The sequence below is a fragment of the Arachis hypogaea genome, chromosome 18 (genome assembly GCF_003086295.3).
Source record: "Arachis hypogaea cultivar Tifrunner chromosome 18, arahy.Tifrunner.gnm2.J5K5, whole genome shotgun sequence".
Taxonomy (NCBI): Eukaryota; Viridiplantae; Streptophyta; class Magnoliopsida; order Fabales; family Fabaceae; genus Arachis; species Arachis hypogaea.
In genome coordinates, this window is record NC_092053.1 from 110,420,191 (window position 1) to 110,436,765 (window position 16,575).

Below are 16,575 nucleotides of genomic sequence, written 5' to 3' on the forward strand. Positions count from 1 at the left end.
CTTCTTTGGCTCTGGTTCGGGAGTAGGTCGGACGGAAGGGGGTGGCAGAGAGGAAGCAGAGGAAGAAATTACAATAGGCTGAGAAGGAGTCCCAACGTTCCGAGGAGGAGGAGGAGGAGAGACAACCATCCTAACACCTCCAGACCTGGCTCGAGACTTTGCCTTGGCTTCCTGAACCCTCTGGTAAGACTCTTGAGCGTTTTTCTTTGCCATCTCTACAAAAAACAAATTGGTAGCCAAAATCAGACAAAGTCGGTAAAAGAAATTGCAAGTCGGAAACAAGCAAGAAACGCAAAAAGCTACCTAATTGTGACTGGACAAAGGACGGCGACCCCTGGAGAAATTTTTTAGTATCCAAGTATGGGGCCCTCCCCCACGCTTCTCGGAGGAACCCTACAATGGCTGCTTCTACCTCAGTTAAATCATCCAGACCATATTTCTCGCAAGGGGAGGCCTCCAGCCAATATAAAGGAAATCGGGGAGAAGAATGATCATCCAGGAAAAAGGGGTGGTGACCCTCTACAGCTTGCACTTTGAAAAAGTAGTTCTTGAAGTCATGAAAGGACTCGTCAAAAAGGGTAAAAAGTCTCCGACCTTGTATGGCTCAGAACGACACCCACTGTTGTTTATTGTTTAGCCCACTGAAGGGTTTTGTCATATGGAAAAGATGGAAGAAAATCTTTAAAGAAGTCGGGAACTCTAAAGCCTGGCTGACAAATTGATAAATTTTCAAAAAACCCCAAGAGTTGGGGTGAAGCTGGGTGGGAGCGACTCGACAGTGACGCAAAACAGATATCTCAAAATTCGAAAAAGGAAGAAAAACACCCAAACGGGTGATCATGCACTCATACATAAAGAAAAAATGAGGGGCCGCCTCATCGACTCTTCCAAAACAAACCCGGTCTTCAGGACCGGGACTACCAATTCGTATTTTGGTTCGTCATCCTCAGAAGTACAAATTCTGTGATGAGTGCGAAGGTTGGTAATGAACTCAGAATCGACTGAGGGCTCCTCCCCTAAGACCGTGACATCAACCCAGTGAGAGAGAGCATCTACAGAAGCCATTTCTTTTTATAAAAAAGGGGGTAACAAACCTACAAGGGGAAAAGAAATGTCACCAACACGGTCTCTAAAGGGAGGAGGATGCGAAACTAAAGTCTACAAATCAAATTTATCTACAAAGGCATATTAAAGAACTAACCTTTATCCGGAAATAAGGGTTGGAAGCAAAAAGCCTTTGAGGACGCAAAAACGCAGCACGAACGAAGGCAAGGAAAATTTGAAAGATCGCAGAAACGAAACAACGAAAGAGAGGGAAAATATTTATAAGAACGTTAGGGGCATAACGGTAAAATCGGGGCAATCATTAATGAGGATGCACCATTACCAAGGCTATTAAATCCCTACGCACACCCCTAACGGACACGACGCTTGATTAGACGTAACTGTCAGAACCAAAAGGTCACGAAAAATCACGTCGGTTCTCACACCATCACGTCGGTCCTCTCACAAATCGGCTACGACCCCGAGTTGAATACTCGAACCCAACTCTTAAAAATAAATTGGGCTCGAGTAGGGGCACTGTTCATACCCTGGCCCAATAAATAGGACCCAGGATCCAAGCAAAGAAGCCCAACCCAAAGGGGTTGGCCCTCCCCAGTACCGGCCTTCATCCCCAGAAGTCGGTACTGAACACGACCTACTCCAAAGAAGTCGGATACGAGGGTTAACTGGCAGATAACACTCATTCGAATGAGTAACCGCCCCTAGAAACTCTCTAACCGCTTCATAGAGCCATATCTTAACCTCCCTAAGATATGGGAACGGTTATCCACCTAATAAGGTGGCACTACTTCAGCGGTGGTTATTGGTTCACCACTATAAATACCCTGACATCCCTCAGGTATCACTAAGTCCCAATACTTTCTCAGCTTGCTCACACTCTTGCTAACTTAGGCATTGGAGTGTCATTGCAGGTACCACCCCCCATTCTCTCTCACGAACAAGTCGGACGGAGGAACACCGAGTACCAGGTCCACTCGAAAGCCACCTCCTTCATACGTTTGGGCCAACCAACGTCATCCGGCCCATTAATCTCCGGTTACCCACCGTAACAATAATATTCAAAAGGTAAAAAATATTTTAACTCTGAAAAGATTATTTTATTTTGACAAAATGCACATTTGTTCATATATAAGTAGTAAATGACTTATGTATTTGATCTAATTTTTATTAGACTGTAACATTATTTTGAAGGTAAACACGAAAATCCAAAAAAAAAAAAAACAATTGATTACTAGACTTATTTTTTCAATATATATCTTTAAATTTTTTTTGTCATTTATGTAAAAGAAAATCCTCAAAAGTAAATTCATTTAACGTAAAATTACTAAATTTTGGAAAATGAAAAGATCTATTTTTTTCTAAATTGATTTGCAAAAAAAGTCGTTCAAAAACTTTCGTTCATTATCAAACTAAGATCATTTTTGGACGGCCAAAATGTCTTCTTTTGGGTAATTTTGTCAAATTAAATATTTTGGAGCCGTGATGGTTATTTAATCTTTATGGGAATAGAATTTGATTTTTATCGTTTATTTAGTTTGATTATTATAAGTAAAACAGAAGATCATTTTGATTCCTATATATATACTACTATCCCAAAAATACTCCATGAAGGCATGAATATCAGAAAATTAGTTTTTATATATTTATGTATAATTATTATATGTATTTCACGTATGTTTTAGCAAAATGATTAAACTTTTAATGAATACAAAAAATAGTCACCAATCAACTATTATTTTATTTTGAATTTCATTCATATATTTATAGTTTTTTGCCCAAATTAAGGGTAAAATACAATATCCACATTGTCCAGATGAAATTACATATATGTCATATTTCAAAATTTATGTAAATCATTATAGGATGATGGATTATTACTATCTGTTCAACAATAGTGCTATTATGTCACGATTTACTAAGAATAATGCACTGCACTTTAATGAATAAATGGTTATATTTTGGCTTCTCAAAAATTTAACTTTTGACAAATAACCATTGGAAAAAAAAACATTTTTACCATTTAAAGATGATGATATTTGTTTGATATGAATATTCCAAATACAAGGAGATATATTCAAAAATAAACTCTCAAAATTATATTTTGACGTAATTTTTTACAAGCTTAATTAGAAAAAATAAAATTTTTCATCCAAAAAATTTGGCAGTTTTAATATTAGTGAATTTTTGTTTAGTGAATAGTAAAAAATTTCTAAAAGCAATTAATAAAAAGGCTTAGAGTCGAATTTTTTCTCGATTTTTTGTAAGTTCTTTTTAAATATATAATCTTCCGAATGTTCTCACAAAAAAGGGATTAAATGCATGAGCCTTTTATTATTTATTAAAAAAAAATGCATTTTGTCAATCTTAGATGTTCTTTGAAAGTTTAACATTTTTTTTGTATCGGGAGTCATTTTGTCAAAATTTAAATCTTTTGATAGCCATGTAATGTCCCAATGTTTTAGAAAGACATTTCTAATTAAAAATTATAATTTATTTCTTTTAATTAAGGATGAATGTATTTTATTCTCATCATTGAAAACAACTGAGGTCAATTTGGCATATGTTGGACTTAATTATTATTCTTACGGTTAGATTTATATTAATTATGTTTTGACCCCATGATTTTGATGAATAGCAAAATAAGTTCGTTTGTGATTTTAATTCTATAATTTCAAATAATTTCTATGTGCTACTTGATTAATAAAATTTACTAGAGATTAATCTAAGAAAAGTTAAACTTAGTCCCAAGTTGACTAAATTCTCAAAGTAGTCTCTAAGATTTACGCCGTATATTAAAATTGTCATTAAGATTCTAATTGCACTAATTGTGTCTTTGATATTGAAAAAATTGCACTATATTAGTCATTGACCCGTTTTTTGTTATCGATGCGTTGACGTGGTTTGATGACGTGCACCTTTGGTGATACGTGTCACCTCATAGTTTGGCTATATGTAACAGTATGATGACATGTCGGTCAGCAATACGTAGCATACTGACGTGGATGGTTATGCCACGTGTCACAATACTATTTTGCCATGTGTCGAATCATGCCACGTGTCACAATGTTATTTGTCCACGTGTCATCCAATATGTTATCATTACATATGCATCAAATTGGTCCCCTTACTTTCTATCAAATAACTCATTTTAGTATCTGAAATTGAATGTCGTACACCAAATTAGTCCCTTCATCAGTTTTTCTCATTTTTTTTTGTAAATTTAAAGTTCTCAATATTTTTTATACACTAATTTTAATTGTATTTCTTATTATATAATTTTTTATAATAAATTTTTTAATTAATAATTTTAACTTATATCATTAGAGTACATGTTAGCTAAATCCAAAATTTTATTATTCCCTCTTATGTTTATTTGTATCTACTTTAATACTGTTCAAGTCATGGTTACAATAAGTGCTTATATTAATTAATAGTGTAATGTATGAAAAGGTCGCCTAGTTACGTTATAGATAAAATGAATTATTATAATCGACAGTATAAATCTATCTTATTAATTTAGTGAGAAGCCAATTATATGGGGAATCAGACATTCTTAAAACGGATGGGAATAATGAATTTATATTAGTTAATAAGTGCCTTATCAAGTATTCTTAAAATATTTATTAAGGTGTTAAATATTAAAATGTTTGATTAAGAAATATTATTATACTCTTAACTTACACTCTTTACTAAATCAATATCAATATGTCATATAATTCTTTTAATAAAATATTGTAGAAAAAAGTTTGTATAATTAAAAATTTAAAAATATTTTATAAAAGAACTTGTATTTAAATAATGATAGTATGAAATTAGATTTTTATGCTTAACTCATTGACAAGTGCACCGAGTCGCATCAAGTAATACCACGGTAAGTGGATTATCGTTCCCATGAGAATTAATGGATTAAGCAAGGCAATGATCAAGTCACTACAAAAAAATGGTTTAAAATGGCATTTATATTACGTCGGTTTTGAAGAACCGCAGTAATATCCAAACATTATGACATTTTTTGTTGCTGCCGTAACTGACTTTCTATTTGGTGGCGGTTCTAGTGATTATGGCGGTTTTAAACCGCCATTATCCCACATATATAAAATGAAAAAAACAATCCCTAACTGAAACACTGTAAATATACGTTAAACGGCTGGCTCAATCTCGCTTCTATCTCTCCCTCGTCGTCATCCTCAATCCATCGCTACCACTGCCGCTTCGTCTTCAACTGTCAAAAGTTCCAAGCCACACACTCCTTCTTTCCCATTGTCGAAGTTGTTTTCCCATGGTCACTGTCCCTAGCTAGTGCGACGATCTCGGATCTTCTTTCAGATCTCGGATCTTCTCCGGCGACGACCTCCTTCGGCGACATCTCCTCCCGTGGTAATCTCCTCCGGTGACATCACCTCCAGCTTCCTCTCCTTTCCGTCCTAGTTATGCGCCTTTTCCACCAAAATCCTCAGCGCCTCCCTCAGCGTCTTCTCTGGTGACATCTCTCTATTGAAGATCTCTAAAATCCAAGCCATCACAAGCAGAACAAGCACAACTCTCCCATACTTCCTCAGTTCTTCTATAAGTATTATAGATCTCTCTCGTCCTTTCTCTTGTCCCTTCTTTAATTTTTTATTTTTATTTTGTGGTATGATAATATAATTAATTACTATATATTTGTTCTTTGTTCAATTTGATTAATAATTAAAATTTAAGCATGACATCTTAATTGTATGATTGTTAGGGCTGAGAGATAGAAATTGTAGCTTATTTTGAGTTTTGAGCACCATGTGTTTGTTTTTATGTGTGTGTGATGGTTAATGTATCTAAATTGGTGGTTTTATATATCAGCTTTTGTTGTACTTCTAAATTAGTGGTTTAATCTCTCCTTCATGATCTTATGTGACTGAATTATTTGTAGAATGTGAGATTTTACAATTATTTTCTAAACTATTGTATTATTTATATTTTATATTTTATATTCTAACCAATAAGTTTTCTTTAAAGTTTATGGAAAACTTTTTTGCTGCCAGCTTCAAAGCATGAACTAGATGGCAGAGTAATCTTGGTTGAATTTGAAACCCTTCGATTGTTGAATACATATGTTCCAAATAATGGGTGGAAAGAGGAACCAAACTTATTTCAAAGGAGAAGAAAATGAGACAAAAGGATTCTAGAATTTGTTACACAAAATTCAGACAAGCCTTTGATATGGTGTGGGGATCTAAATGGAAGGTAGCTAATCTCCATTTTCCTTTTGTCTCTGGCAGTATGATATTAATAAATTTTAATCTCCTTGTTTGGTGGCATACTTTTCATTATTGTCGTTGTAGCTATGAAACAAATTCAGCTCTTTGTTAGAATCTATGCCATGAAGAAAACTGAAATTCAAACAATTTGAGAGGATAACTAATCAAAACTAATATGAAGTTTACTCCAAATTTAATTAAAGCACAAGTTTACTTATTAGTTTTGAATGATTTTAAATATAAGGCTGTGTACATTCTCCCTAGAGCCCACCAAGCAGGATCCTTGTGTGCTGTTGTGCCATTTCTTTATGGATTTTATTTGCTTGTAATATTTTATTTATTACTTATTTGATTTTCATTTATATTTGCATAAAATTGCTGCAGGACCTTGCCCAAGAATACATGATCCGAAGTTGAAAGAAAGGTGAACAAGTAGATCTATTTTATTCGTATAAGGTTTTGTGTTTTGTTAAAGAACGGTGTCAAATTTCTAATAGTGCACTGCATACTATGAATCCTCTTACTGTAATATTTCCTAAATGAATATGTAAGAAAACCATTTGGTTTTCGTTGCTGCTAGAGTCAAGCTCCATGATCTTTAGGTTTCTCAATGCTTTCATTTTTCTCTCACTAGCATCTTTTCTTTGATTTTACTTATGGACTATAATTTGAACGTGTTGTTACTGATCTGATAAATAAGGTTGCTGATCTGATCTGATAATCTCACTAACATATGTATGCATTCTTTGAAAATGTAATATGGCATCATCATCATTATTACTAGCGTCTTGCTGCCATATATATATATATATATATATATATATAATACAAAAGCAAAAAATAAACTATAATTTAGTGGTTAAAGATTATGTGTAATCAAGTTTAAAAATGCCACTCTATCAGGGTTATTTGTTGTGTTTGTTTAAATAATTTACTGGCTTTTAGACCGTCTCCTTCATCACCCTCAGAATTTACTCCAACTCCTAGTCCACTACAAAAAAATGTTATAAAACGATATTAAAATTAAGGCATTCTCATAAAAATGCCATAATATCTATGAATTACGGTAGTTTATGTGGCTACCACAATTCAACTTTAGTTAGCGGCAATTTTGGCGGTTTTGACCGCCATTATGTTTTAAATCAGTTTTAAAAAATTCAACTTCTCTGATCCATGTCTAATTGCAAATGAGAGTGAGAGTAGTATAGTGCGTCTGTGTATGTAAGAGTTGTGTTGGTGTGGCAGAACTTGAAAACGATATCGCTGCTGCTCTGCGAGCTTCTCCTCCATCGATCTCTCCTCCATCAACGATTCTCCCCTCCGTTGATGTCACCTCCATCAATGCTTCTCCTCCGATGGCATATTTGCTTCCATTGATGCGCTCTACGAGGTATTCTATTAGTTTCGGTTCTTCGAGCTTCTCTTCTCCTCATTGACCTTATTTTGTTTAATTCCAGGTTTTGATTTTTCTGTGCTAACTTCTGCTACTTATTTTATTTAATGCTAGGTTTTGAATTTTTTTCCTTGTTCAATTTATTTTTAGGTCAGAAATTGGGATTATTAGAAGAAATTGAGTAAGTTCTTCACTGAATTTCTTCGTAATTATAGGATTGAGTAAAATCATGTGAATACTTATTTTCTCTTGGTATTACATGCACTGTGAACTTCATAGATCTTCTTCTTTATGTTTTCTGTTGTAGAAAAAAAATTTTAAGAAATTTACTAGAGTTGTTATACTTTTTAATTTTGAAAGCATGGAGTGATTAAAGTTTCAACCAAATTATTTGAAATCCTATTAACATTCTCGTAGAAATGCCATTTTTGGTATGCAAAGATGTTTGGTAGCACTGAGTCAGAGAGACAGAAACAGCAAAACACATGAAGGGACTGAAATACACTTTCTCAATGCACATATTAGAAGGAAGAATACTTGTGTGTCTGTCTCAGTGTCGAGTTGCACCCTATCCCTTGTCTCAAATGCAGCCTAGTAAAGAACATTCCATATTTGAATAAATGCATTTGGAATAAAGCACTTTCCACACGATCAAAACTTGTTTATATAACTATCCTTTACAAAGCCCGCTCCTACTGCCCAATGTTCAATTCCTCAGCCTATTCCATGCTAACCCGTAAACGGCTAGCAATACCTCTAGTTCAAGATCAAAATATGACCAATCAGCACTATTTTCTGAGCCTCAAGCATAGATGAAAAAAGACAATTTAGGATTCTTAAGAACTCAGCATTCTCTATGGAAACATCTGACGATTTGCTACTGATTTTGTAGGGAATATGAATTCGTTCCACTTTCTTGTTAGTGGATATATCAACCGTTAGATATAATTTACTCACCAATTTGAATGGTGATATCATAGAGAGTCATATAAGGTGAAATTATCTTGAATTGGCTGAAATCTTCTCTTTCATTGTCTATATGTTCACTAAAGGTTGCTCCCACCCTCATCTTGTTGGCAGGCAATATACCTTGTCTTGCTTTGTTATATTTAGGGGTGGGAGTGGGGCTGGTAGGGGCGGGTTTTTGCCCTACCCGACCCCGCTCCGCCCTCCTTGCACTCCAATACTACCCGCCCCACCCCTACTCGCAGGTAGTAGCCTTCCCTATGGTGCACGAAATTGCGATCATCAACAATGGCTCCAAAGACTTGGTGCTCTCAAACGTGAATCACACTTTGTCACAACTTCGCACAACTAACCAGCAAGTGCACTGGGTCGTCCAGGTAATAAACCTTACGTGAGTAAGGGTCGATCCCACGGAGATTGTCGGCTTGAAGCAAGCTATGGTCACCTTATAAATCTCAGTCAGGCGGATTCAATTGATTATGGATATTTAATAATTAAAAAGATAAATAGAATATAAAATAAAGATAGAGATACTTATGTAATTCATTGGTGAGAATTTCAGATAAGCGTATAGAGATGCTTTTGTTCCTCCTGAACCTCTGCTTTCCTGCTGTCTTCATCCAATCATTCCTACTCCTTTCCATGGCAAGCTGTATGTAAGGCATCACCGTTGTCAATGGCTACATCCCATCCTCTCTGTGAAAATGGTCCAATGCGCTGTCACTGCATGGCTAATCATCTGTTGGTTCTCGATCATACTGGAATAGGATTTACTATCCTTTTGTGTCTGTCACTACGCCCAGCACTTGCGAGTTTGAAGCTCGTCACAGCCATCCCTTTCCAAATCCTACTCGGAATACCACAGACAAGGTTTAGACTTTCCGGATCTCAGGAATGGCCGTCCATGAGTTCTAACTTATACCACAAAGATTCTAATATCTCGGACTCGGTCCTCTGTATTAGATATCTAAGAGATACTCATTCTAGCTTGTTTGCATGTAGAATGGAAGTGTTTGTCAGGCATGCATTCATAAGTGAGAATGATGATGAGCGTCACATAATCATCACATTCATCATATTCTTGGGTGCGAATGGATATCTTAGAATATGAATAAGCTTGAATTGAATAGAAAAGCAATAGTACTTTGCATTAATTTATGAGGAACATCAGAGCTCCACACCTTAATCTATGGTGTGTAGAAACTCTACCGTTGAAAATACATAAGTGATGGAGGTTCAGGCATGGCCGAATGGCCAGCCCCCAAATGTGATCTAAAGATGAAACTAAAGATGTTCCAAAAGATGTAAATACAATAGTATAAAGTCCTATTTATGCTAAACTAGTTACTAGGGTTTACAGAAATGAGTAAATGATGCAGAAATCCACTTCCGGGGCCCACTTGGTGTGTGCTTGGGCTGAGCATTGAGCTTTACACGTGTAGAGGCTTCTCTTGGAGTTGAACGGCAGTTTGGAACCTGTTTCTAGCGTTTAACTCCACTTTGCAACCTGTTTCTGGCGTTTAACTCCAGAATGCAGCATGGAACTAGCGGGCCAGTTTGTGTCATCTAAACTCAAGAAAAGTATGGACTATTATATATTGCTGGAAAGTCCTGGATGTCTACTTTCCAACTCAATTGAGAGCGTGCCATTTGGAGTTCTGTAGCTCCAGAAAATCCACTTTAAGTGCAGGGAGGTCAGAATCCAACAGCATCTGTAGTCCTTCTTCAACCTTTGAATCTGATTCTTGCTCAAGTCCCTCAATTTCAGCCAGAAAATACCTGAAATCACAGAAAAACACACAAACTCGTAGTAAAGTCCATAAATGTGAATTTTAATTAAAAACTAATAAAAATATACTAAAAACTAATTAAACTATGCTAAAAACTATGTAAAAATAATGCCAAAAAGCGTATAAATTATCCGCTCATCACAACACCAAACTTAAATTGTTGCTTGTCCCCAAGCAACTGAAAATCAAATAAGATAAAAAGAAGATAATATACTATAAATTCCAAAATATCAATGAAACTTAGCTCCAATCAGATGAGCGAGACTTGTAGCTTTTTGCCTCTTGAATAGTTTTGGCATCTCACTTTATCCATTGAAGTTCAGAGTGATTGGCATCTATAGGAACTTAGAATTCAGATAGTGTTATTGATTCTCCTAGTTCAGTATGTTGATTCTTGAACACAACTACTTTATGAGTCTTGGCCGTGGCCCTAAGCACTTTGTTTTCCAGTATTACCACCGGATACATAAATGCCACAGACACATAACTGGGTGAACCTTTTCAGATTGTGACTCAGCTTTACTAAAGTATCCAATTAGAGGTGTCCAGAATTCTTAAGCACACTCTGTTTTTGCTTTGGACCTTGACTTTAACCGCTCAGTCTCAAGTTTTCACTTGACACCTTCACGCCACAAGCACATGGTTAGGGACAGCTTGGTTTAGCTGCTTAGGCCATGATTTTATTCCTTTAGGCCCTCCTATCCACTGATGCTCAAAGCCTTGGATCCTTTTTATTACCCTTGCCTTTTGGTTTTAAGGGCTATTGGCTTTTTGCTCTTGCCTTTTGGTTTAAAGAGCTTTTGGCTTTTTCTGCTTGCTTTTTATTTTTTTATTTTTTTTTGCATATTTTTTTTCTTTTTTTTTCTACAAGCTTTTGTATTCACTGCTTTTTCTTGCTTCAAGAATCATTTTTATGATTTTTCAGATTATCAGATAACATTTCTCCTTTTCATCATTCTTTCAAGAGCCAACATATTTAACATTCATAAACATCAACTTCAAAAGACATATGCACTGTTCAAGCATTCATTCAGAAAACAAAAAGTATTGTCACCACATCAAAATAATTAAACTAGTTTCAAGGATGAATTCGAAACCATGTACTTCTTGTTCTTTTGTAATTAAAACTTTTTTCATTCAAGAGAGGTGATGGATTCATATTCATAACTTTAAGGCATAGACACTTAGACACTAATAATCATATATTAAAGACACAAACATAAATAAAACATAAAGCTCAAAAATTGAAAAACAGTAAAATAAATAGATAAGGAGATTAAGGAATGAGTCTACCTTAGTGAGGGTGGCATCTTCCTCTCCTTGAAGAACCAATGGTGCTCTTGAGCTCCTCTATGTCTCTTCCTTGTCTTTCTTGCTCCTCCCTCATGGCTCTTTGATCTTCTCTAATCTCATGGAGGATGATGGAGTGCTCTTAGTGCTCCACCCTTAGTTGTCCCATGTTGGAACTTAATTCTCCTAGGGAGGTGTTGATTTGCTCCCAATAGTTTTGTGGAGGAAAGTGCATCCCTTGAGGCATCTCAGGGATTTCATGGTGAGGAATTTCCTCATACTCTTGTTGAGGTCCATGATCTCTGATGAGTTTGGAAAACTCTAATTTAATTTTGATGATGAACAAACATTATTAATTACAAAATTATTAATTTAATTTTCATTTAACATATGTTAATTAATAATTTTGTGATGCAGGTTTCTAATTGGGCCGAAAATAAAATTCTGGTGTAAGCCCAATTGTGTCAAATAATCAGCCATGCTACATGTTTCTCATACTATAAGGCTGAATTATTTATTGGGCCAGAATGAATCTCATTGCTCCAAAGCCCAACTATGTTCCATGCTTGGTAATTCAATGCTTGATTCAAATTTCATCAGGAAAGCAAATGTTATTATTGGGCCAGAAATTAAATGTTGTTGCAACTAAGCCCAATTTTACATTTGATGAGAGTTCCTCATGCATGATCCGAAACCAATGGAAAAAGAAAGCAAAATTGCTTCCAACGGATCCAAGCATTTCACCATGTGATGGATTCCAAAATTTATTACATTGTCATTTATTGCATGGGAACTATGAGAGAGAATTTGACAAGTTGACATGATGGGATTAGCATTGCTACACGCTACTCCACCTAAGGGAAGTAAAAGCAATTCACTTTAATTAATTTACTCAGATACACTTGATTGCTTTTTTTCATACTCTCTTCTCTCTCTATTTGCTTCTCCTCTTCGGTTATTACACAGGAAACAATGGATGCCATGGAAGCTACATGGAGCTACCGAAATGAAGGAAAAGCAAGTCTAAAGACCATCACAATGATGGCAAGAAAATATACCAAAATAAAAGCATGCTGTGGCTAAGATATTCACCAAATATGGTTAGATTTGGTGAAGTAATCTTGGGCTCTTCATGCTCAAAAAGGAAGAAGAAGATTCGGCCAGCAAGGAGGAGACTCTTGGAGGCGTGACTTGTCTTTGATTCTGCACAACCACCACAGGAAGTAGCTAGAGTGGCGAAGTGATGGTAGAGGCAGAGATTGAAGCAGATGAAGTCATCATCATCATGAAGCATCAAGGGCCAGAAATCCATCTTGGAGAGCAAGCCAAGGATGGAGAGCTCGGATTGATGAAGAGTGGTGACCAAGAAAGGACTAGAGGTAATTGCATGTTGGATTTTGCATGGTTATCTCTTCTCTCTCTATGTGGCCGAACCGGTTCTGTTTCTTGAAGAAGAAGAAGTTGGCTTGGGTTTTTGGCTTCAAGTGTGGAGACTTCTCTCTTCTATAAAAAAGGAGAACAACCACTGTTTGGAGGAAGGAGTTAGAAGTAAGCAGTGAGAGTGCAAGGCACAGGATTCTCAGAGCTACCTAAGCTTACAGATTTTCTTCTCCTTCAATGTATTATGTTTTGTATTTTTCTATTTAATTTTGTCATGTCTTGAGTCTCATGGAAAAAGGCAAACAGTGAGGTTTGTATGAAAAAGCCATAGAGCGGAAAAAGGAAGAGAGTGCAAAATTAAAAGAAAAAGCCATAGATGTCTTAGAGTTCCTTTGTTCATCCATATTGTGTTTCATGATTCTGTGGGAATCCCCTTGTAAGTTAGGTTAGCACTTTACAGATTGTAATAAGGAAGATTATAGTGAAATTCCATCATGTTTGTGATGGAGACTGGATGTAGGCTGCACTGCACTTAGCAGCCGAACCAGGATATATCTGGGTATAATTTTCTCTCTTCTCTACTCCATTTCTGTTTCTACTGCACAGAGGATAGAACTATCTCATGCCAAGTGACGAGACAAAAAGAAAAATCTCGTGCCAAGTGACGAGACAAAAATAAAAGTCTCGTGGCTAGGGACGAGACAAAACTCAAAAAGTCTCCTGAAGTTAATTCAAAGGCCAGCAAGTGTTACTAAGCAAAAAGAGGGCTAAGATTCAACCCTCCTTCTCTTAGCCACTGAAACCATCAATCTCTTATTTGCTCCATCCTTTTCTTAGTGATGGACTTGTGAGATGAATCTTTCCATCCCCATGACTCAGAGGTGGAAGCAATTGCCTTTCCTTTCCTCTTTCTAGAGGTTTCTCTGGCCTTAGGTGCCATAAATAGTTATGGAAAAATAAAAAGCTATGCTTTTACCACACCAAACTTAAAATGTTTGCTCGTCCCGGAGCAAAAGAAGAAAGAAAGTAGTAGAAGAAGAAGAAAATGGAGGAGATGGGGGAAGAGGATGTATTCGGCCAAAGAGAAGAAGAGAGGGTTGTGTTGTGTGAAAATGAAGAAGGAGTGAGGGGTTTATATAGGAGTGAGGGGGTGTGTAGGGTTTGGCCATTAGGGTTGGGTTTGGGAGGGAAATTAGTTTGAATTTTGAAGGTAGGTGGGGTTTATGGGGAAGAGAGGATAGATGTGAGTGGTGGAGAGGTGATGGGAAAGAGTGATTGAAGTGATTGGTGAGAGGTATTTGGGGAAGAGTGTTATGAAAAGGTGTGAAGAGGAGAGAAGAAAATGTGGGGGTCCTGTGGGGTCCACAGATCAAGTGGGGTCAAGGACTTAACATCCCTGCTCCAATTAGGCGTGTAAAACGCCCTTGCTGTGCAATCCTGGCGTTTAACGCAAGACTGCTGCCTGTTTCTGGCGTTAAACGCCCAAATGTAGCTTGTTTCTGGCATTTAACGCCAGGTAGATGCTTGTTTCTGGCGTTAAACGCCAGCTTGGTGCCTGTTTCTGGCGTTAAATGCCAAACAGATGCTTGTTTCTGGCGTTTAAACGCCAGACTGCTCTTCTCCAGGGTGTGCTATTTTTAATGCTGTTTTTCATTTTGTTTTTTTTTTTTTTAATTTTTCAGTAGTTTTTGTGACTCCACATGATCATCAACCTAATAAAACACGAAATAACAAAGAGAAAATAAAATAGATATGATTAAATAACATTGGGTTGCCTCGCAACAAGCGCTTCTTTAATGTCAATAGCTTGACAGTGAGCTCCCATGGAGCCTCACAGATAATCAGAGCAAGGTTAGAACCTCCCAACATCAAACTTAGAGTTTGAATGTGGGGGCTTTGATTGACTCTGCAGTGAGAGAAGCTTTTCATGCTTCCTCTCCATGGTTACAGAAGGAGATCCTTGAGTTTTAAACACAAGGTTATCCTCATTCAGTTGAAGGATCAATTCTCCTCTGTCCACATCAATCACAGCTCTCGCTGTGGCTAGGAAGGGTCTTCCAAGGATGATGGATTCATCCTCATCCTCCCCAGTGTCTAGGATTATGAAATCAGCAGGGATGTAAAGGCCTTCAACCTTTACTAACACGTCCTCTACTAATCCATAAGCCTATTTTCTTGAGTTGTCTGCCATCTCTAATGAGATTCTAGCAGCTTGCACCTCAAAGATCCCAAGTTTCTCCATTATAGAGAGTGGCATTAAGTTTATTCCTGACCCCAAATCACACAGAGCTTTTTCAAAGGTCATGGTGCCTATGTTACAGGGAATTAGGAATTTACCAGGATCCTATTTCTTTTGAGGTAATTTCTGCCTATCCAATACATTCAGTTCATTGGTGAGCAAGGGAGGTTCATCTTCCCAAGTCTCATTACCAAATAATTTGGCATTCAGCTTCATGATCGCACCAAGATACTTGGCAACTTGCTCTTCAGTAACATCTTCATTCTTTTCAGAAGAAGAATACTCATCAGAGCTCATGAAGGGCAGAAGAAGGTTTAATGGAATCTCTATGGTCTCTAGGTGAGCCTCAGATTCCTTTGGTTCCTCTAAAGGAAACTCCTTATTGTTCACTGAACGTCCCAGGAGGTCTTCCTCACTGGGATTCACGTCCTCCTCCTCCTCTTTGGGTTCGGCTATTTTGGTTATATCAATGGCCTTGCACTCTCTCTTTGGATTCTCTTCTGTATTACTTGGGAGAGTACTAGGAGGGATTTCAGTGACTCTTTTACTCAGCTGGCCCACTTGTGCCTCCAAATTTCTAATGGAGGACCTTATTTCATTCATGAAACTCAAAGTGGCCTTAGATAGATCAGAGACTATATTTGCTAAGCTAGATAGGTTCTGCTCAGAATTCTCTGTCTGTTGCTGACTGGATGGTGGAAAAGGCTTGCTATTGCTGAACCTGTTTTTTCCACCATTATTAAAGCCTTGTTAAGGCTTTTGTTGATCCTTCCATGAGAGATTTGGATGATATCTCCATGAGGGATTATAGGTGTTTTCATAAGGTTCACCCATGTAATTCACCTCTGCTATTGCAGGGTTCTCAGGATCATAAGCTTCTTCTTCAGAAGATGCCTCTTTAGTACTGTTGGATGATTCCTTCAATCCATTCAGACTCTGAGAGATCATATTGACTTTCTGAGTCAATATTTTATTCTGAGCCAATATGGCATTCAGAGTATCAATTTCAAGAACTCTCTTCCTCAGAGGCGTCCCATTACTCACAGGATTCCTTTCAGAAGTGTACATGAACTGGTTATTTGCAACCATGTCAATGAGTTCTTGAGCTTCTGCAGGCGTTTTCTTTAGGTGAATAGATCCACCTGCAGAATGGTCCAGTGACATGTTTGATAGCTCAGACAGACCATCATAGAATATGTCCAGGATGGTCCATTCTGA

General features: G+C 36.9%; 1 long non-coding RNA gene across 1 annotated transcript; it reads left to right on the plus strand.

The window, feature by feature from the left end:
- Positions 1–5,208: 5,208 nt before the first annotated feature.
- LOC112772737 (uncharacterized) lies at positions 5,209–13,683 on the plus strand. The gene is made up of 6 exons (XR_003187632.3): positions 5,209–5,635; positions 6,084–6,285; positions 6,684–6,723; positions 7,545–7,689; positions 7,843–7,873; positions 12,156–13,683. It is a non-coding gene; the product is annotated as an uncharacterized lncRNA (long non-coding RNA).
- Positions 13,684–16,575: the final 2,892 nt, after the last annotated feature.